Here is a 22,151-nt window from a genome sequence, read left to right as displayed (position 1 = left end):
ATGGAACTAGAAAATGATGACTGCTATCTATTGTTCTTAAGATGTGTATGTCCTTCTCTAGAAGATACAGTTCAATATAGAAAGAATGAAATGTTAGCCAAGTACCTGTAAGAAATATCTTTGTCCAAAATTATACTATGGGCATATACCCAGAGAAAACCATAATTGAAAAAGACACATGCACCCCAATGTTCATTGCAGCCCCCTTAGGGTTAAATAGCCCCCTTAGGCTATTTACAATAGCCTGGACATGGAAGCAACCCAAATGTCCATCAACAGAGGAATGGATAAAGAAGATGTGGGACATATATACGATGGAATATTACTCAGCCATAAAAAGGAATGAAACTGGGTCATTTGCAGAGACGTGGATGGACCTAGAGACCATCATACAGAGTGAAATAAGTCAGAAAGAGAAAAACAAATATCGTATATTAATGCATATATGTGGAATCTAGAAAAACAGTATAAATGATCTTATTTGCAAAGCAGAAATAGAGACACAGACGTAGAGAACAAATGTATGGGCGGGATGAATTGGGAGACTAGGATTGACATATATACACTATTGATAATATGTATAAAATAGACAACTAATGAGAACCGACTGTATAGCATAGGAAACTCTACTCAGTGCTCTGTGGTGACCTAAATGGGAAGGAAATCCAAAAAAGAGGGGATATATGTATACATAGAGCTGATTTACTTCACTGCACAGCAGAAACTAACACAACATTGTAAACACAACACAATAAAAATTAATTAAAAAAAATAAACTCTTAAAATTAAAAAAAATTATACCAGCTTCCTATTTAATATTGCTACTAAAAAGCAGAAAGTGGCCTGCCTCTGGAAGCACCTCTATGGAGGCATGCAATTATGATTGGATATCATTCCTGCCGATCACTTCTGTTCAGAAGAGCTCAACAAAAGGGTAAAATTGCCAAAACCCTACAAAGGAATGACCCTATCCCTCACCTCCATCAATAAAAAGGAAGGGGCCAAATATGGCTGGACATTTGTAGAAAAAATTAAGAAAAAGAACCCAGAAAGAGAGCTGATCCAATGTGGTAATATATAAATGCTGTGTTATCCTTTTTTAGATACAGAACAAAGAATCAGAAGAATAATCTTTTGCTGATTTACATCTGTAGGTAACTAGATTTGCTTCTTTTTCTTAATTTCAAATATATGTTAAAATTAACCCAAATGGAGATACTCCTAATATTTGGCATCATTTAAAGCAATATCCCAGACTCTTTAGTAGAACACCTACATCCAAGGCCATAGAATGTCACTGCATCGCCCCACGGCCGGCAGTTTTTTCATTAAGCCACTGACCTCTCAAGAGGGACTGGTCAAGGAGATCTATATTCTCATAAGAAATTGATCTGGTGGTTATGACTCAGCCAGATGGATCTGGCCTTGACGTGCAACCTGGAAGTGTGAGTAAATCATCACCTACATGAACCAGTTTATTTAAAAGCCCCTCCTCGGTGGGGTATAAACATAACAAGTTATTTTCTTTCTCTCCAAAGCCTCCTAAGTGGCTCCCCTCTTCTCCAGTGTAGCAGAGCATTTAACAGTGTCCTGGGAAAGGCTCCATAACTTCTTAATCACCTTTTGTTTTCAATAGTTTGTTCAATCTGATTTCCAATCTCATATCACATTTAAAGCTCTCCCCACTCATTATTGCTCAGTCTGTGGTAGGATGGATGTGAAGGAAGTAGAGGAAAGTATATTATTTAACTTATCTTCCTCCTTTACCTTAGAGTGAACATCAGCGATCTCCCTCTAGGACATTCCCTCCTCCACTGGGTCTCTCCCCCTTCAGATGAAAGGGACAAGCATCTCTTACTTGAATGGCATTACTGGGTACCACTGGCCACGGATGTGCAATCTGCAGAAAACGTCCAAACCCTCACATGTGAGACACACGTGTGAATCTTTCAGCTGACTCTGCAAGGTGTCCTCCATGTACAGTCCCTGGACCTGAGGAAATGTGGTTCCAGCCTGAGCTCTTTGCTGGCCCACTCTCAACAGAGTTGTATACCCTAAAGCCCTTTTTGTAGGGTTGCCCCTCATACTCTGTGGGGTCCAGAGAAGACAGCTTAAGCCCAGCTACTCCTTGGTACCTCTGTGACCAGTGAGAAATTCACACGTCCTTCCTTGCCATGCGGAATGCTGGGAAGGTAGGCTACTCCCCCGCTCCCCACCCTGCCTCCTCTCAGCCCTGTTATTTCACATCAGTTCTCCTTTTCCCTGCTGAGATAAGCACAGGGATACACCAAGTCCTTTGACAAATCTAACTTCTATCCTTGAGTGACAGTTTCCCCTTCTTGCAGGCACCTCAAGTGTCTCAGAGGAGTTTTCCCAGGTCCCCCCATTTCACCTTGAGAAGCCAAAGCACCTTTCTTCTGCTTAGCGTTATTCTTCCCATCCCCTGCCCCAACTATCACAGCACCGCACTCCTCAGGGCTATGCTGTGTGTGCCTGCAAAGCTCCCCCTTCCCTCATCCCATCTCTCATAGACTGGAATTGGGGACCAGAAGGCTGGGGTAATGACTGGAGGTAGCAAGGCTTCTGCCCTTTAGCCCTGAGTGAGGTGGGGGCTCTCTATTATGATGGCTCTCTTAAGAACAGAGGTTTAGAGAACTCCCTGGTGGTCCAGTGGTTAGGACTCCACGCTTTCACTGCTGAGGGCGCAGGTTCAATCCCTGGTTGGGGAACTAAGATCCCGCATGCCGAACAGCATGCTCCCCCCAACCAAAAAAAAAAAAAAATATATATATATATATATATATATATATATATATATATATATATATATATATATATATATAGAATAGAGGTTTAACATAGCTTTGAGATCTAGTCTCTATGTCCCAGGCAAAAAATGCCACTGAACATCCTGTTACATATACAAACATGGTCCAAGGTTTGAGGAGGCAAAGGGCTGCTTTTTCCATGATCTCTGGAATATATCTGGTAAGGACTAAAAATCTCTAGGATGTGACAAGATAAAGTCAAATACAGACTCTGACCTGATAATCTTCATTTGGGGGTTTTAAAACCTTGTTTATACAGAGCCAGAGATCTAGAGAGTGACTGCCTCTTGCTAAAGTTTGAGTCCTTTATTAAAATATGATCACTGGGCAATGTAGAGACAAGAGGGCTTGATGTCACTGATCCTGGTAACATTAAGAAGGACTTTTCTTAGTTACCTGATATAACCAATTAGAAGTCATTCCTTCTAATGCCAATATGAACTCCTCCCCAATAAAAGAAGATCAAATGTGTCTTTTTTTTTATATGAAACTGTTTTTTTAACATCTTTATTGGAGTATAATTGCTTTACAGTGGTGTGTTAGTTTCTGCAAATATGTCTTAATGTATATGCTGGGCTCTTCTTGTTGAGGTGTTCAAGGATTTTTCAGACATCCCAACCTGACAGTCTTGCAAAATTTTTATTATCTATGATCCCTTTTCCTGACATTATAATCTTAGGATGACTTGGAATTCTTTTCTAGACCGTGCCTCACTGGTACACTTCAGCTGGAGTGGGTACACCCTCAGCCTGACCCTGAGCTATGCCTTAGCACAGACTTACAGTGGTTGTTAATGTATCATTTGCTTTTGATTCCAAGACAAAAACATTCACAACCTACTATGTGTTCTGGATACAAATCCCAGTAATATTCCCTCAGGTTCTTTATCATAATTTCTTAAGAATCAACATGGATAGGAATTAGCTCTTGAGACTTAAAATTCAGATCCTATAAATGATGGAGAACAAGGGATAAGACATAGATCTTTAGGCAACTTTCTAAAGCTTTCAGAAAGATGTTTTAAAACTGGGTTCTACAAAGCCCTAGCCTTTCACAGAGGTATCACAAGAGCCTTCATGGTCGTGGCTCTTCCCACTCTCTCTCTCTCAATTACACATTTTCAATCAGATTTCATCAGCTTTGTAGATGAGGCTTAATGTTTTGTATGAGGGAAAAATGGTTTTGCTACCCCAGCATAAACATTTTCTATGTGAATTTCTTTAGATGAACCAAATAAATATTCTCTTGCCTTATCAAATAAGAATAAAAGCTGCCTGAAGGAGCAACTGAACTTATTTACCAATCAACTATCGTAAAAAAGTGTTAACTATGCCAAAAAGCAGTCATCATTTTTGCAATTCACTCTTCAGTATTCAGCTGTACCAAATAACTTCCTTCAGCTCTTACTTGGCCACAGAAATGCCTTTACAGAACTATAATATTATGCCTTGGCCTTTATCAGGGGTCAATATAAGGAACCTCAATACGACAACATTTCTTCCTTGTTTGTGAAGGTGCTGCTGAAGACTTTGTCCATGTCCCTTACATAAAGATACATGTCATGAACTCCCCTTAGAGTTGGGGCTAGAAAAATCTTCTATGTTCCTTTTTTTAAGATACCAAAGAATTTGTCATTTAGATTTGCCTTTAGCTGCCAAAAAACTGCAAGTTAAATCTGGGCACGGGGTCAGAAGGGAGGACCTATATTCAGGATGCTGTGTTTTCTGACCCAATTATCAATTACCACCCGGCTCTTCATTAATTCAGCCAACATTAATTTAGTACTTAGGTGTCAAGTACTGTGGTAGGCACCAAGGGCACAAAGATTAACACGATGCTTTCCCTGAAAGAGATCTTGGTTAAATGGCTGTTGTTCTTCTATCTTCATGATCTTTGTGTATACATCTACTTTAATTTGTAACCTATCTCATATCTGTTTTCAAAAACAGATATGGTATCACAGGCAAATAAATGAATTAGCATGACCTGGTAAGAGAAGGCATTGATTTAAATTTGCCTACAGGGGTAAGTAAGTTATATTGTTTTCTCTTAGCCTCCTGAATCATCTCACAGACAGAACCTCTCTTCCAATCCATCCTACAATCAGATTAATTTTCCTAACAGGCCTTTTCTGATCACATCACTCATCTATTCAAAAGTATTAACTGCCACATCACACACTTGTCCTCAAAATAAAATCAACAAAAAACAGTAGCAAGTCAGAGGTAGTCTTAAGAATATGGAACCTGCCTAAATGTTTCACCCCTCATATGTACTTATGAGTGGATGGGAATGGGTAACCCATTCCTAGACTAAAATAGGCACATTCAACTGCCTAAGGCCTTGTCATTAAAAAAAAAAAAAAAAAGATTACAATAGATACATGTGTACTTTCGCCTAAAATTCAACTTTTTATCCATTTGGGATCTTATAACCACCATGTAGCTTATTCACTTTATTTCCCAGTTTTGCCCACATTCATATCATCACCACTACCACCAAAGGGGGAAGGGAGGAATGATTTTGCAGTTTCGAATTTAGTTTCAAACGTGCCTGAAAATCTGACTCCTGGAAACAGAGGGGCTCTAAGAGGTCCCTTGAGATGCAGACTGGTTTCTTTCCTTTAGTCAGGAAAGGCATTCTTTTTACCCTTTATAAATTCAACAACTTTAGCAAACCAAAGTTCAAGGTCACCCAGCCAATCAGCACCTATATTGTTCGTTTCAGCTTCCTCCCATGGTACCTCTATGAAGAAGAATGCCAACCCATGAGCCACTACAGGAAAGCAGTCCATGGTGACTGTCCACCACCCATCAGTGCAATTCTCTTGCAGATAGTCCTTAATTGAAAGTTTCCACAGAGAAAGATGGTGTTCCTAGATCTTGTTATTTTCAGAAAAGTCTAAGATGTCTTCTCTATATAAAGGAAGGTTTTCTTTATTTTAAATGCACAAGATTGCCCAGAATGACAATATATATGGCCCATTTGCAGTATCTGATGTGTCTATAGTTATTTAGTGTCATATAGAAAAGACCTGATACCTTATGATAAGATTTTAGTAGCAATTTCATAACCCAGTTATATGTTATCATTAAGAAGAAAATCCTTTAGCCAGTTTACTCTGATTTCCACTGTAATTCTTCCACTTTTCTAGCCAGAAAATGTGTTAGGAAGCTAATTTCTTTCTCCTCCAGATTTGTGTATCTAGTACATAGAATAGAAATCTCTATTTCTACACACCCTTAAGCCCAAGGGTGTTTAGGACTTCTATGTCATACATTAGAATAGACTCTATTATTTAGAAAAGTATATTTATGGAGTTAGGAATACTAACAATACTCGAGAAATAAATTCTTCATTTACATTTAATTTAGTTATCAGATACAGTTACCCAGTGAACTACAGAAAAAAAATGATGTTAGCCTTTAGATGTTTATGGTTCTAGGGACAAATAGGAAACACAATGCAAGACTGTACTGCAAAATATTTTCAATAAAGCAGACATTTCTGATTTAGTACATTCCTCTGTAACAGCAAGCCATTCGTAAAATATACAGCATAGTGATGTTGCTTTAGAAAATGTACAAACACCTTACACTGCAATCAACTATATCTAGAGGGGAAAAAAAAGATGATGGCTGGAAGGTTTTTCCTGCCATGCTCATTAGAGAGCATTTTTTAATTATATTCACATTCTCAGATTACTTATTTGTATGCACAGTGAACAACGGAGAGAAAAAAAAACCTTAAAGTGGATATGATTTGCTGCAAACTACTGAGAAAAATGTGAACTTATGTCAATTCCTTACACAGGATAAAGCAGCTGAGGAAGAAGAAGACCTCCAAGACGATGAAGCACCCTGACGCCCCTTAAACTCAGGAATTCACTCTTGACCCAAAAGACAGCACTAAAATGTGACAAAACATTCACTGTTTAGAGATTTTACTTATTTGTTGATTGCCTGTAGCACAAAGAGGTCTCAAGTTCTCTGTAAACATGGAACCCAAACTTGTCTAATCCAGATCTGAAGGATAGATATGAACATTCTGACAATGTCTTCCTCTGCATAGTAATTCATCTCCTGTTTAAAGATCTGTGTTATGCTATTCTGAAATTCAGGGTCACTCTCCCATAGAAGTGAGACATAGAGCTGTGATGGGGGCAGTGTATAATTTTAGGCTATTTGTACACAGCTGCAGCTACTTGCATGGGTAATTGCTTTTGCCCAAATCACCAGCATAATTGTGGCTCTAAAGACATAGATTTGAAAGCCACTGAAGTGTCAAATTATATTACAAAAATAGAGCCAGTTCTCTAGAAAATATTCATGTTTTAATTTTAATCAAGCTCCAAGAATGTGTTGAACCCTTGCTCTAGGGCAAAAAAAAAAGCCAAAATGTTGTGATATGTTGATGTCTAGCCTGACAAATAGAGGAGGGACGCTAGCTGCATATTCTATAGTAAGACTACATTAATAATTCTAGTAGCACCACCTCGCCTGGTGCCTGGCATTCAATAATTTTGTTTGTAATGAATGAATATAACTTCTAATTTCTACAATTTAAATTGGAAATTTGGGATCTGAAGGTAGAAGGACCAGCTGTGGTTCTTCCGAGAGGTGGCTGGTGAAGGCTGTCCAAAGCAGGGTGGTGACTACAACAAAACTGGATTTATCTGCTACCTCTGGTCTATGTTTGGCACACTGACCCCCTGACCTATCACATTACGTTATTCTATCAGGTGAAGAGGAACATGAGTATCTACTCTGGAAAATACTGCAACCTAATTAGACAAGATTTCTGAGAAGAACAATAACAGGGATATAAAATCAAAACACTAAAGCAATTGTGTGATACAAACAAAGCAATGTATTATAGTGAAAAAGAATGTAAGATACAGAGTATAAAGACATGTTCAGGTCCCAAGGACTGCCATTTATGTGCTATGTGCTCTTAGTCAAATCACTGAAACTCTAACTAGTAATATATTTTTATTAGTAATGGATTGCCTGCAGGTGAACAACTGTGAGTGCTGTTTTCACATAGGAAGTCCAGGAGTATGGAGTTGTGGGAGTTGGTTTGGTGATTTAAGGATGCCAGGGTCATGGTTACTGGAGTTCTCTTGGCCTTTCCCTCTGGTCCTAAGAAATCTGTGATAGCTCTAGCTCTAACAGTTATGTCTGTTATGAGAGGAGGAAGGGGGACAGAAGGGGACAGAAGTTTCATTGGAAGAGAAAAAGCTCTTGAGACCCAAGTAAGACTTCCGTTTATAGTTCATTGGCTACAACTGTGTCACATACCACCAGCAGCGAAGGAGGTTAGGAAATGTAGGGTGTTTTTAAGCTGGACACACTTCCAGTCCAGTCACAATTGGGGTTATGTTAGTAAAGAAGGGAGATTGGAATGAATAGGTAACTAGCAGTTTCTGCCTCAATATTCTTTAGAGACTTGGTGTTAAGGATTATATGAGATAACATATTTGAAAACGTTCTGTTAACCATAAAGCTAAACAAAATTGGTTTTTAATTGAGGTGTAGTTCATGTACAATATTATTTAAGTTTCAGGCGTACAACATAGTCATTCACAATTTTTAAAGGTTATATTCCATCTATAGTTATAAAATATTAGCTATATTCCCTGTGTTGTACAATATACCCTTGCAGCCTATTTATTTTACACATAGTAGTTTGTGTCTCCTAATCCGCTACCCCTATCTTGCCCCTCGTCCCTTCCCTCTCCACACTGGTAACCACAAGTTTGTTTTCTATATCTGTGAGTCTGTTTCTTTCTTGTTATAGTCACTAGTTTACTTTTTTGATTCCACATCTAAGTGATATCATACAGTATTTGTCTCCCTCTGTCTGACTTATTTCAATTAGGATAATACCTTCCAAGTCCATCAATGTTGTTGCAAATGGCAGAATTTCATTCTTTTTTATGGCTGAGCAGTATTCCAAAAGTTGAACTCTTTTTAAGTGCAATAAATATTATACTATTTTCATGTACATACAGTATCTTGGAAAATGACCTTAAGATAAAATATATACTATATTTTAACTAACATATAAGCATATTAACTAATATATAGTATATTAGGTCACACACACACACCTGAAGCAAATGGGAGGAATTAATTTCTTTTCCTTATGTACTGAGATAATAATGTAAATTAAAACCATATGTGATTCAGTTATGGTCTATAACATTAATGCAAAGTATAGGAGTTTTTTAAGTTTTGCTTAATTTTTTATGTAAATACATTATTTATCTTTGATGACTCAGGTTTTTGCCTAAAAATGGAGTATATATGCCTTTACTTCATTTACATGTTATAAAACTGAATAGTAATTATGCAGTTTGTAAATTAAAATGCCTTGAAACACTATCCTCTCCCTCAAAAAATAAAAATACAACTATAAAATATTTTAAGCACAAAATTTTAAATAATTTAACTTCAGTATCCAAAAATATATAATAGACAATGTATTTTTTCTTTCAAGAAGTCCATTTTTTCATATCCTAGAAAATGGTTTGGGAAAAAGATCATTTTTTTTAATAAAAAAATCAATGCAGGAAAGAAGAAATTAGCAAAATATTCTGTCACGGTGACAACTAATTATAGTGCCCTATGAAGAAGCAGTTGGCACAGTTACTTGATTTTTATTGACTATCAGAGCATAGATAGATATTAAAATGCAGTTTGAATGTGCATGATGTTAAAGTGGCAAGCGATATTAAGAAGTAGACATTTAGAAGGCCTCAGAAATCACCTTGCCCACACCTACACCTAACCATGGCAGCAATACCTCTGCAGTCAAGTCTGCCTCCCTGAGTCTCATCAGTTCACTTATTACCTCGGGGTTTTTGCACTTGCTGTCTCCTCCTCATTTTTCCACATGGCTGTTTCCTTCTCATCACCCCAGTGCTGATTCAAATGTCACCTCCATAGAGATGCCTTCTGGGAACATCCTGACTAAAGAGCCGACCTCCTCCAGCCTTTCCCACCCCGAGTCACTCACCATCATCTCACTTTTATTTCTTCATTGCATTTACAATTCTTGACATATTTTATTTGGTTTATCCTATGCCTCCCCACTAGTCTAGAATATAAACTCCACAAAAGCAGGGGCACTGTCTGTCTTGTTTATAGCTCTACCTCTAGTACCTAAAACAGGGTTCATCACAAAGTAAGTGCTCCATAAATATGTGTTGAGTGGGAAAAAAGATATATGTGCATTCTATAAACCAAAAGTTTATATAACCACTCTAGATATTTGGAAAGGACTAAGTTGCTGCATATAGGTGTACATAGTAGGCAGTATTTCAAATCATAAATGTAATTTTCATATAATAGTTCATTAAAACATATTCTATTGGCATATTTCTACTGAGGGAAGGATTTTAAGTACCTAAGGAAAATTGAAGAGCTGACCCAGACATTCATTCCCCTGGTGAGTTCTTCAAAATTTATTAGCATATAAGAACATATTTTTCCAGGCACTGTCAGCTCTCCATGGGAACAGAGTAAAGTCTTCTCAGATCTATAAGCTAAATTCCTTAGACAAAGGACTCTCAAATTGCTATGTCCCCTTAAATCTGCGTCTTGTATCTTAGACCTAGATCTCTGTTCTTCAGATTCATTTCTCCCCTACCCAACCCAGTTATAAAGACATAGTTGTGAAACTATAACTGGTCTTATTTTGGACGTTTCTTCTTTTTCTCACCTTTAGTTTCCAAGACAGGATGGTAAAGGTAATATATGTAATTAAAAGCAAAACAGAATGTTAACCTCCTTAATTATCTCCAACACTTAAGGTTCATGTACTTCCAGTACAAATGAAAAGGAAAAGGCACTGGAAGATAGGAAGCATTCGACTCCTTCCTCAACTCAGTTAAAGCAAGAAAGAGGAAGTGTTCATCTTTCACTGAAATACTCCAGTTTAGAACTAAAAGGTAATAACTTCACATATTATACAGGTATGACAACTGAATTCTTAATCTAATACGGAGTTCTAAAAAAATTATTAGAGTTCAGGTTGTCAAAAACTCATTATAGAAGAACCATAATTTCTTCCTGTCCCATGGTATAAGTTGGCATAGCACTGAAGAATTCTTCTGTTTCTGTACATGCATCAGATGTGGCTAAAATACATTTTTTTTAGCACTCAAGTTGTTTCCTTAAAGTATTGGCTTATGCAGTGTTGTAGTCAATCACTTGCCACAAGATGGGTTCAGGGGAGAATAAAACGGAAACTAAACAATGGATTTTAATAATCCTGAAGAAACTAACATTTGAGGTAATGGCCATTAATAAAAATAGTCATGCTATCTTTACGAGCAGAACTGCCACCATAAACTGAGGAGACTATGGTGAATTACTGAGCATCATAAAATTCTTAAGTATCTTGTAGGATGCATTTCCCCATTTAGGGATTACAACTCAGGAAGAAATATTCTAAAAGGAACAGCCTGTTCCTTTGAGTGTCAGAACTCCAGGTTGTTTTAATAGAAGGCAACAATAAATATTTTTTATGGCAGAATCTGAATAATAGGCTTGAATTCTCTATCAAGTCTCAGCTTTCTAACTAAGCTCAGTGCAAACAAAGTAAAGTAGTAGAGGAAGACAATGTTTGATGCTCTTAGATTGCCCCATGATATTCCTATTCCTACATTCTTGGATGCACTGCCCCGGAACTCTGTATCTTCAAGTATCTCCTCTCACCTCTGTACCTTTACCCAACCCATTCAACTCAAGCAATATGACATCCTCTGTGTGCCAGGTCCCAACCAGATCCCATGTTTTTAGAGCTAAGAGGGCAAGGTGGTTGGTGTTAAGGATATATCTGAAGTCCTTTCTGAAAATATCCTGGGAACCTGGCCATGCAACTGCCCTTTCCCCCCACCAGGAATATCTCTCTTGGCCTTTCTTCTTTCCCTAACAGCTCTATGATCCCAGATGATAATTAAGTACAAGAAAAAGTCAATATGTCTATGAGCAGGCATGTAGCCAGCTGATAAAAGAGATTTCTACCAAGTGTCACTTCCTGTATTAGTCAGGGTGCTCCAGAGAAACAGAACCAATGGATTATAAAAGGAGAGTTCCTCATAGTAATATGAGGAACTGGAAGCTCCCGCAACCATGGAGGTTGTCAGTGTCACTTCCTGTATTAGTCAGGGTTCTCCAGAGAAACAGAACCAATGGATTATAAAAGGAGAGTTCCTCATAGTAATATGAGGAACTGGAAGCTCCCGCAACCATGGAGGCTAAGAAGTCCCACAATCTTCTGTCTGCAAGGTGGAGACTGAGGAAAGCCAGTGGTATAATTCAGGTCAAGTCCTAAGGCCTGAGAACCAGAGGAGCCAATAAGGGAAATCCCAGTCCAAGGGCAAAGGAAGATGAAATGAGATGTTCCAGCTCAAGCAGTGAGGCAGAAAAAAGAGGCAAATTCCTCCTTCCTCTCACTTTTGTTCTGGTCAAGCCCCCAAAGACTGGATGATGCCCACTCACATTGGGGAGGGCAATCTATTTGTCTGAATCCATCGATTCTAATGTTAATGTCACCCAGAAACACCCTCACAGACACGCCCAGAAACAATGCTTAATCTGGGCATCCCACTGCCCACTCAAATTGACATATATAATTAATTAACCATCACACCTCCTAAGAAAATCTTCCCAAAATCCTTCAGGTAGTTTCTCACTCTTACATTCTGTTCACACTTCTCTTAAAGGCCTTGGCCAGTTGCAATTATTTGGTGTCTCCTAATAAAGTGTCATCTCTTCATATTCATCTCTGTGCCCTTACCTTAGCAGAGTACCTGTCACAGAAAATACTGAATAAATGTTGCTAAATATGAATGGGTTAGAAAACAATGAGAAATTGTTTTTCACTGCCATCCAGGGGCTCCAAGTCATGCAAAGGAGATGAGGCACGCATATAGATAACTCTGATATATGACAGAGAGTAACGTGTCATAAGAGAAAGGTACAAACACTTACTGCCAGTTTCTGACTTCAATATGATCAGCTGCAAGTGCGCATGAGTGTGAAGGCAGGTGTGTCTCCTATAGGTATGTCCCTGAGCAGCTCTGCGTCCTTACCTGTGAGAGGGGTCTGAAATTAGGTCTTGTTGCTCTCAGGGTGGTATTTCAAGGGCAAATACACATTTAAAATATAAGACTTAATCACTATCTCAAAGAGACATCTGCACTCCCAAGGTCACTGAAGCACCATTCGCAATAGCTAAGATGGGAAAATAACCTAAATGTTCAGCAACAGATGAATAAAGAAAATGTGGTGTACATAAACAATGGAATTTTATTCAGCCTTTAAAAAGAAGGAGATTCTGCCATTTCTGATAATATGGATGAAACTTGAGGACATCGTACTGAATAAAATGAGCCAGACACAGAAAGACAAATATTGCATGACGTCACATATATGTGGAATATGTGTGCGTGTGTGTGTACTTTTAAGGCAAATTCATAGTAACGGAGAGTATAATAGCAGTTACCAGAGCCTGAGGCACAGGGGAAAAGGGAGAGATTTTTTCAAATGAAGAAGGAAAAAAAAGTAGAATAGTGGTTGCCAAGAGGTAGGGCAAGAGGGTATTGGGAGTTATTATTTACTGAGTACAGTTTTCAGTTTTATAGAATGAAAATAATTCTGGAGATGGATGGTGGTGACAGTTGCACAGCAATAAGGTCCCTAATACCACCAAACTGTACACTTAAAAAGATTAAGATAGAAAGTTTTATATTATGTGCATTCTACCACAATAAAAAATAATCTGATGTATAAAATACTACCAGAAAAGAAAAATACTTCAGAGAGTGAAGAATGTCTGAATGTATATCTACAACAAAAGCACAGTGAATGAGAGGACTGCTCTTCTGTATATTAAAGAAAGTTGAAATTTTTGGAATTTTTTTAAAAAGAAGAAAATAAGAGAAGACACATCCTCCCCAACCCCCACTCACTCTCCCTTTCCTTATTTACTTTCGAAGATTTGTAATTTTAAGTTCCTTCTCTCTTCGAAATACATGTAAATCTTTTTAAAAGGTAAGTCAATCTCTTGCTGACTTTAAAACCCAGGAACCTCTTCCTCAAAGACCTGGGAACCAACTCTCTGAAATGTAATTATCTAGGAAGATAGCACCCCATCTTCCTATGTCTGTTGGGAGGGCAGGAGCCTAACTTCAGTGGGAAATTCGTACCAAATTGCAAGAACTACCTCTTGTCATGAGAAGAGCGTATATCCTCTGGATAAAGTCAATTAGCTAACATAGATGGTCACCTCAATTACCAGGTGAATATATGATAAACTATGCTTGACAAGTGGTACTTTCTAGTCTCCTAACTTGAGGACTAGTTACTATTTATCTGGAGGACACATAATGATTTGTATCTGCTTAGCTATACAAAAGGCTGAGATTGTTTCCTTTTTTTTTTTTTTTTTTTTTTTGCGGTACACGGGCCTCTTACTGTTGTGGCCTCTCCCGTTGCGGAGCACAGGCTCCGGACGCGCAGGCTAAGCGGCCATGGCTCACGGGCCCAGCCGCTCCGCGGCATGTGGGATCTTCCCGGACCGGGGCACGAACCCGTGTCTCCTGCATTGGCAGGCGGACTCTCAACCACTGCACCACCAGGGAAGCCCTGTTTCCATCTTTATAATCTCTTAACAGATCACCTGTGATACACATGACATTCTGGTTTAATACTTATTCAGTAATAAGAGTGTTGTCATTCTCTCTACCTTTGTAGAGAGGTTTCCTAAGTTGGAAGAATATGTTGTTTTTAATTTTATTTCCCCAACAGCATCCAGCATGAACACTGAAATGCCCAGTGCATTGCAGCCTTTCTCTAGTCACCAGCAAATCTGCCTTGTTTATTTGATTGGGGTTCCTCTTTGGATTCTGAAGTCATAAAGTAATAAAATCTTACCATTTAGAAGGAATTTAGATGTCAACTAATAATTTGGTATCTATTATGTGAATGTCCCTATGTGGCATTCTACAAAAAAGTCCAGCTTTTTTTTTTTTAAGGTTTAGATCTTTTAAGATCTAAGGAAAGGGAAGACTTATTCAAAGACGGAAATGAAGGAAGATGGCACTGCAAGTAGAAGATGCAGCGTGAACAAAGTACAAAGGAGGAAAATGGAGAACACTAAGAAGCTTGATCACATTGAAAAGTTGAATGCATGTAGGACCTTGGAAGACAGAACCAGTAATGTAAGTTAGGACAATAGTGCAGAGATCTACATGCCAGGAGGAAGAGTTTCCACTTGATGATCAAAATGTAACCTAGGCGGAGACCTTCAAGATCGCGGAGGAGTAAGACGTGCAGATCACCTTCCTCCCGACAAACACATCAGAAATACATCTACATGTGGAACAACTCCTGCAGAACACCTACTGAACGCTGGCAGAAGACCTCAGACTTCCCAAAAGGCAAGAAACTCCCACATGTACCTGGGTAGGGCAAAAGAAAAAAGAAAAAACAGAGACAAAAGAATAGGGACGGAACCTGCACCTCTGGGAGGCAGCTGTGAGAGAGGAAACGTTTCCACACACTAGGAAGCCCCTTCGCGGGCAGAGACTGCGGGTGGCGGAGAGGGGAAAGCTTCGGAGCCGCGGGGGAGAGCACAGCAACAGGGGTGCAGAGGGCAAAGCGGAGAGATTCCCGCACAGACGATCGGTGCCGACCAGCACTCACCAGCCCGAGAGGCTTGTCCGCTCACCCTCTGGAACAGGCGGGGTTGCGAGCTGAGGCTCAGGCTTCAGAGGTCAGATCCTAGGGAGAGGACTGGTGGCATGAACACAGCCTGAAGGGGCTAGTGCCACAGCTAGCCGGGAGGGAGTACCGGCTCTGGAGCTGCCTAGGAGGCAAGAGACCATTGTTTGAGGGCGCACCAGGAGAGGGGATTAGGAGCACTGCCTAAACGAGCTCCAGAGACGGGCGCGAGCCACGGCTATCAGCGTGGACCCCAGAGACGGGCATGAGATGCCACGGCTGCTGCTGCCGCCACCAAGAAGCCTGTGTGCAAGCACAGGTCACTATCCACACCTCCCCACCCGGGAGCTTGGGCAGCCCGCCACTGCCAGGGTCCCGTGATCCAGGGACAACCTCCCCGGGAGAACACACGGAGCGCCTCAGGCTGGTGCAACGTCATGCCGGCCTCTGCCGCCGGAGGCTCGCCCCGCATCCGTACCCTTCCCTCCCCCCGGCATGAGTGAGCCAGAGCCCCCTAATCAGCGGCTCCTTTAACCCCGTCCTGTCTGAGCAAAGAACAGACGCCCTCAGGCGACCTACATGCAGAGGCGGGGCCAAATCCAAAGCTTTTCCCCGGAAGCTGTGCGAACAAAAGAGAAAGGGAAATCTCTCCCAGCAGCCTCAGGAGCAGCGGATTAAATCTCCACAATCAACTTGATGTACCCTGCATCTGTGGAATATCTGAATACACAACAAATCATCCAAAATTGAGGAGGTGGACTTTGGGAGCAATTGTAGATTTGGGGTTTGCTTTATGCATCAAATTTGTTTCTGGTATCTTAGTTTAATATTTAGAGTTTATTATCATTGGTAGATTTCTTTATTGATTTGGTTGCTCTCTCCCTTTTTTTATATATAAAAAATTTTTTTTTCCTTTTTCTCTTTTTGTGAGTGTGTATGTGTATGCTTCTTTGTGTGATTTTGTCTGCATAGCTTTGCTTTTACAATTTGTCCTAGGGTTCTGTCTGTCCTTTTGTTTTAATTTTTAAATTTTTTTATTTTAATAACTTTATTTTATTTTTTCTTTCTTTCTTTTTCTTCTCCCTTTTCTTCTGAGCCATGTGGCTGACAGGGTCTTGGTGCACCAGCCAGGTGTCAGGGCTGTGCATCTGAGGTGGGAAAGCTGAGTTCGGGACACTGGTCCACCAGAGACCTCCCAGCTCCATGTAACAGCAAATGGCAAAAGTTCTCCCAGAGATCTCCATCCCAACGCTAAGACCCAGCTCCACTCAACGACCAGCAAGCTACAGTGCTGGATACCCTATGCCAAACAACTAGCAAGACAGGAACACAACTCCACCCATTAGCAGAGACGCTGCCTAAAATAATAATGAGGTCACAGACACCCCAAAACACACCACCAGACACAGTCCTGCCCACCAGAAAGACAAGATCCAGTCTCATCCACCAGAACACAGGCACCAGTCCCCTCCACCAGGAAGCCTACACAACCCATTGAACTAAGCTTAGCCATGGGGGGCAGACACCAAAAACAACGGGAACTACAAACCTGCAGCCTGAGAAGAGGAGACCCCAAACACAGTAAGTTAAGCAAAATGAGTAGACAGAGAAACACACAGCAGATGAAGGAGCAAGGTAAAAACCCACCAGACCAAACAAATGAAGAGGAAATAGGCAGTCTGCCTGGAAAAGAATTCAGAGTAGAGAGAGTAAAGATGATCCAAAATCTTGGAAACAGAATGGAGAAAATACAAGAAACGTTTAAGAAGCATCTAGAACTAAAGAGCATACAAACAATGATGAACAACACAATAAATGAAATTAAAAATTCCCTAGAAGGAATCAATAGCAGAATAACTGAGGCAGAAGAATGGAAAAGTGACCTGGAAGATAATATAGTAGAAATAACAACCACAGAACAGAAAAAAGAATGAAAAGAATTAAGGACAATCTCAGAGACCTCTGGGACAACATTAAATGGACCAACATTCTAGTAATAGGGGTCCCAGAAGAAGAAGAGAAAAAGAAAGGGACTGAGAAAATATTTGAAAAGATTATAGTTGAAAACTTCCCTAATATGGGAAAGGAAATAGTCAATCAAGTGCAGGAAGCACAGAGAGTCCCATACAGGATAAATCCAAGGAGGAACACGCCAAGACACACATGAATAAAATTACCAAAAATTAAACACAGAGAAAAATTATTAAAAGCACCAAGGGAAAAGCAACAAATAATATACAAGGGAAACCTCAAAAGGTTAACAGGTGATCTTTCAGTAGAAACTCTGCAAGGCAGAAGGGAGTGGTAGGACATATTTAAAGTGATGAAAGGGAAAAACCTACAACCAAGATTACTCTACCAGCAAGGATCTCATTCAGATTTGACAGAGAAATTAAAACATTTACGGACAAGCAAAAGCTAAGAGACTTCAGCACTACCAAACCAGCTTTACAAGAAATGCTAAAGGAACTTCTCTAGGCAGGAAACACAAGAGAAGGAAAAGACCTACAATAACAAACCCAAAGTACCAAGTAACTTTTCCAACCACAATGCTATGAGACTAGATACAAATTACAGGAAAAAATCTGTAAAAAATACAAACACAAGGAGGCTAAACAATATACTACTAAATAACCAAGAGATCACTGAAGAAATCAAAGAGGAAATCAAAAAATACCTAGAAACAAATGACAATGAAAACACGACAACCCAAAACCTATAGGATGCAGTAAAAGCAGTTCTAAGAGGGAAGTTTATAGCAATACAATCCTACCTCAAGAAACAAGAAACATCTCAAATAAACAACCTAACCTTACACCAAAAGCAATTAGAGAAAGAAGAACAAAAAACCCGCAAATTTAGCAGAAGGAAAGAAATCATAAAGATAAGAGCAGAAATAAATGAAAAAGAAATGAAGGAAACAATAGCAAAGATCAATAAAACTAAAAGCTGGTTCTTTGAGAGGATAAACAAAATTGATAAACCATTAGCCAGACTCATCAAGAAAAAAAGGGAGAATACTCAAATCAATAAAATTAGAAATGAAAATGGAGAACTAACAACTGGCACTGCAGAAATACAAAGGATCACCAGAGATTACTACAAGCAAATCTATGCCAATAAAATGGATAGCCTCGAAGAAATGGACAAATTCTTTGAAAACCTTCAGAGAATGAACAAGAATAGAAATTATAAACAGACCAATCACAAGCACTGAAATGGAGCCTGTGATTAAAAATCTTCCAACAAACAAAAGCCCAGGAACAGATGGCTTCACAGGCAAATTCTATCAAACATTTAGAGAAGACCTAACACCTATCATCCTCAAACTCTTCCAAAATACAGCAGAGGGAGGAACACTCCAAAACTCATTCTACGAGCCCACCACCACCCTGATACCAAAACCAGACAAAGATGTCACAAAGAAAAAAAACCACAGGCCAATATCACTGATGAACATAGATGCAAAAATCCTCCAAAAAATACTAGCAAACAGAATCTAACAGAACATTAAAAGGATCATCCACCATGATCAAGTGGGGTTTATCCCATGAATGCAAAGATTCTTCAAATACACAAATCAATCAATGTGATAAATCATATTAACAAATTGAAGGAGAAAAACCATATGATCATCTCAATAGATGCATAAAAAACATTTGACAAAATTCAACACCCAGTTATGATAAAAACCCTCCAGAAAGTAGGCATAGAGGGAACTTACCTCAATATAATAAAGGCCATATACGACAAACCCACATCCAACATCATTCTCAATGGTGAAAAACTGAAACCATTAGCTAAGACCAGGAAAAAGACAAGGTTGCCCACTCTCACCACTTTTATTCAACATAGTTTTGGAAGTTTTACAATGGCAATCAGAGAAGACAAAGAAATAAAACGAAGCCAAATCAGAAAAGAAGAAGTAAAGCTGTCACTGTTTGCAGATGACATGATACTATACATAGAGAATCCTAAAGATGCTACCAGAAAACTACTAGAGCTAATCAATGAATTTGGTGAAGTAGCAGGATACCAAATTAATGCAAAAAAATCTCTTGCATTCCTATACACTAATGATGAAAAATCTGAAAGAGAAATTAAGGAAACACTCCCATTTACCACTGCAACAAAAAGAATAAAATAACTAGAAATAAACCTACCTAAGGAGATAAAAGACCTGTATGCAGAAAACTATAAGACACTGATGAAAGAAATTAAAGATGATACAAACAGAAGGAGAGATATACCATGTTCTTGGATTGGAAGAATCAACATTGTGAAAATGACTATACTACTCAAAGCAATCTACAGATTCAATGCAATCCTTATCAAACTACCAAGGGCATTTTTCACAGAACTATAACAAAATTTTCACAATTTGTATGGGAACACAAGAGACCCTGAATGCCAAAGCAATCTTAAGAAAGAAAAAGAGAGCTGGAAGAATCAGGCTCCTGAACTTCAGACTATACTACAAAGCTACAGTCATCAAGACAGTATGGTACAGGCACAAAAACAGAAATATAGATCAACGGAACAGGATAGAAAGCCCAGAGATAAACCCATGCACATATGGTCACCTTATCTTTGATAAAGGAGGCAAGAATATACAATGGAGAAAAGACAGCCTCTTCAAGAACTGGTGCTGGGAAAACTGGACAGCTACATGTAAGAGAATGAAATTATAACACTCCCTAACAGCACACACAAAAATAAGCTCAAAATGGATTATAGCCCTAAATGTAAGGCCAGACACTATCAAACTCTTAGAGGAAAACATAGGCAGAACACTCTATGACATAAATCACAGCAAGATCCTTTTTGACCCACCTCCTAGAGAAATGGAAATAAAAACAAAAACAAATGGGACCTAATGAAACTTAAAAGCTTTTGCACAGCAAAGGAAACCATAAACAAGACGAAAAGACAACCCTCAGAACAGGAGAACATATTTTCAAATGAAGCAACTGACAAAGGATTAATCTCCAAAATTTACAAGCAGCTCACGCAGCTCAATATCAAAAAAAAACAGACAACCCAATCCAACAAAATGGGCAGAAGACCTAAACAGACATTTCTCCAAAGAAGATATACAGATTGCCAACAAACACATGAGAGTATGCTCAACATCACTAATCATTAGAGAAATGCAAATCAAAACTACAATGAGGTAGCACCTCACACCAGTCAGAATGGCCATCATCAAAAAATCTACAAACAATAAATGCTGGAGAGGGTGTGGAGGAAAGGGAACCCTCTTGCACTGTTGGTGGGAATGTCAATTGATACAGCCACTATGGAGAACAGTATGGAGGTTCCTTTAAAAACTAAAAATAGAACTACTATACGACCCAGCAATCCCACTACTGGGCATATACCTTGAGATAACCATGATTCAAAAAGAATCTTGTACCACAACGTTCACTGCAGCTCTATTTACAAAAGCCAGGACATGGAAGCAACCTAAGTGTCCATCAACAGATGAATGGATAAAGAAGATGTGGCACATATATACAATGGAATATTACTGAGCCATAAAAAGAAACGAAATTGAGTTATTTGTAGTGAGGTGGATGGACCTAGAGTCTGTCATACAGAGCGAAGTAAGTCAGAAAGAGAAAAATACTGTATGCTAACACATATATATGGAAACTAAAAAAGAAAAGAAAAGAAAATGGTTCTGAAGAACCTAGGGCCAGGACAGGAATAAAGATTCAGACATAGAGAATGGACTTGAGGACACAGGGAGGGGGAAGTGTAAGCTGGGACAAAGTGAGAGAGTGGGATGGACATATATACATTACCAAATGTAAAATAGATAGCTAGTGGGAAGCAGCCGCATAGCACAGGGAGATCAGCTCAGTGCTTTGTGACCACCTAGAGGGGTGGTATAAGGAGGATGGGACAGAGACACAAGAGGGAGGAGATATCATGATATATGTATATGTATAGCTGATTCACTTTGTTATACAACAGAAACTAACACACCACTGTAAAGCAATTATACCCCAATAAAGATGTTAAAAATAAAATAAAATAAAGTAAAAATTTAATTAAATTTAAAAAAAGTAACCCAGGTTGTCTCTGAAGGGAGCAACATAAGATTTAGCAAGGATCTTCCATGATAAATACAAAAATGTATGTTCAGTGCTACACTCCCTTTTTAATTTTTGAATGTTTTTATTTTGCTATTGAAGTATAGTTGATTAACAATGTTTCACACATACAGAAAAGTGAATCAGATATATATATATACACACACATATATATACACATATATACATATACATTTATATATATTCTTTTCCAGATTATTTTCCATTATAGGTTATTACAAGATATTGAATGTAGTTCCCTGAGCTATACAATAGGTGTAGGTCCTTATTGTTTATCTATTTCATATGTAGTAGTGTGTATCTGTTAATCCTAAATTCCCAAATTATCATCCCCCACCTTTCCTCTTTGGTAACCATAAGTTTGTTTTCTGTGTCTGTGAGTCTATTTCTGTTTTGTAAATAAGTTCATTTGTATCATTTTTTTAGATTCTACATATAAGTGGTACCATATGATATTTATCTTTCTCTGA

The 22,151-nt window shown here is 38.8% G+C and overlaps 1 protein-coding gene across 4 annotated transcripts in view; it reads right to left on the bottom strand.

Annotated features, from left to right (window-relative positions):
- Positions 1-22,151, bottom strand: part of TAFA2 (TAFA chemokine like family member 2) — a 551,710-nt gene that overhangs the window by 494,861 nt on the left and 34,698 nt on the right. Inside the window, exon 1 of one of the 4 annotated variants that reach the window (XR_009565591.1) lies at positions 12,830-12,906. The exons of the other annotated variants lie outside the window; for them this stretch is intronic. The gene's annotated coding sequence lies outside the window, so the exon portion shown is untranslated. Of the gene's footprint in view, positions 1-12,829; positions 12,907-22,151 lie in introns of those variants that run through there. 4 annotated transcript variants of the gene reach the window in all.

This window comes from Globicephala melas, chromosome 10 (assembly GCF_963455315.2).
Source record: "Globicephala melas chromosome 10, mGloMel1.2, whole genome shotgun sequence".
Classification (NCBI taxonomy): Eukaryota; Metazoa; Chordata; class Mammalia; order Artiodactyla; family Delphinidae; genus Globicephala; species Globicephala melas.
The sequence above is the reverse complement of the archived record's forward strand: the minus strand, read 5'-3'. Positions and strand labels throughout refer to the sequence as shown.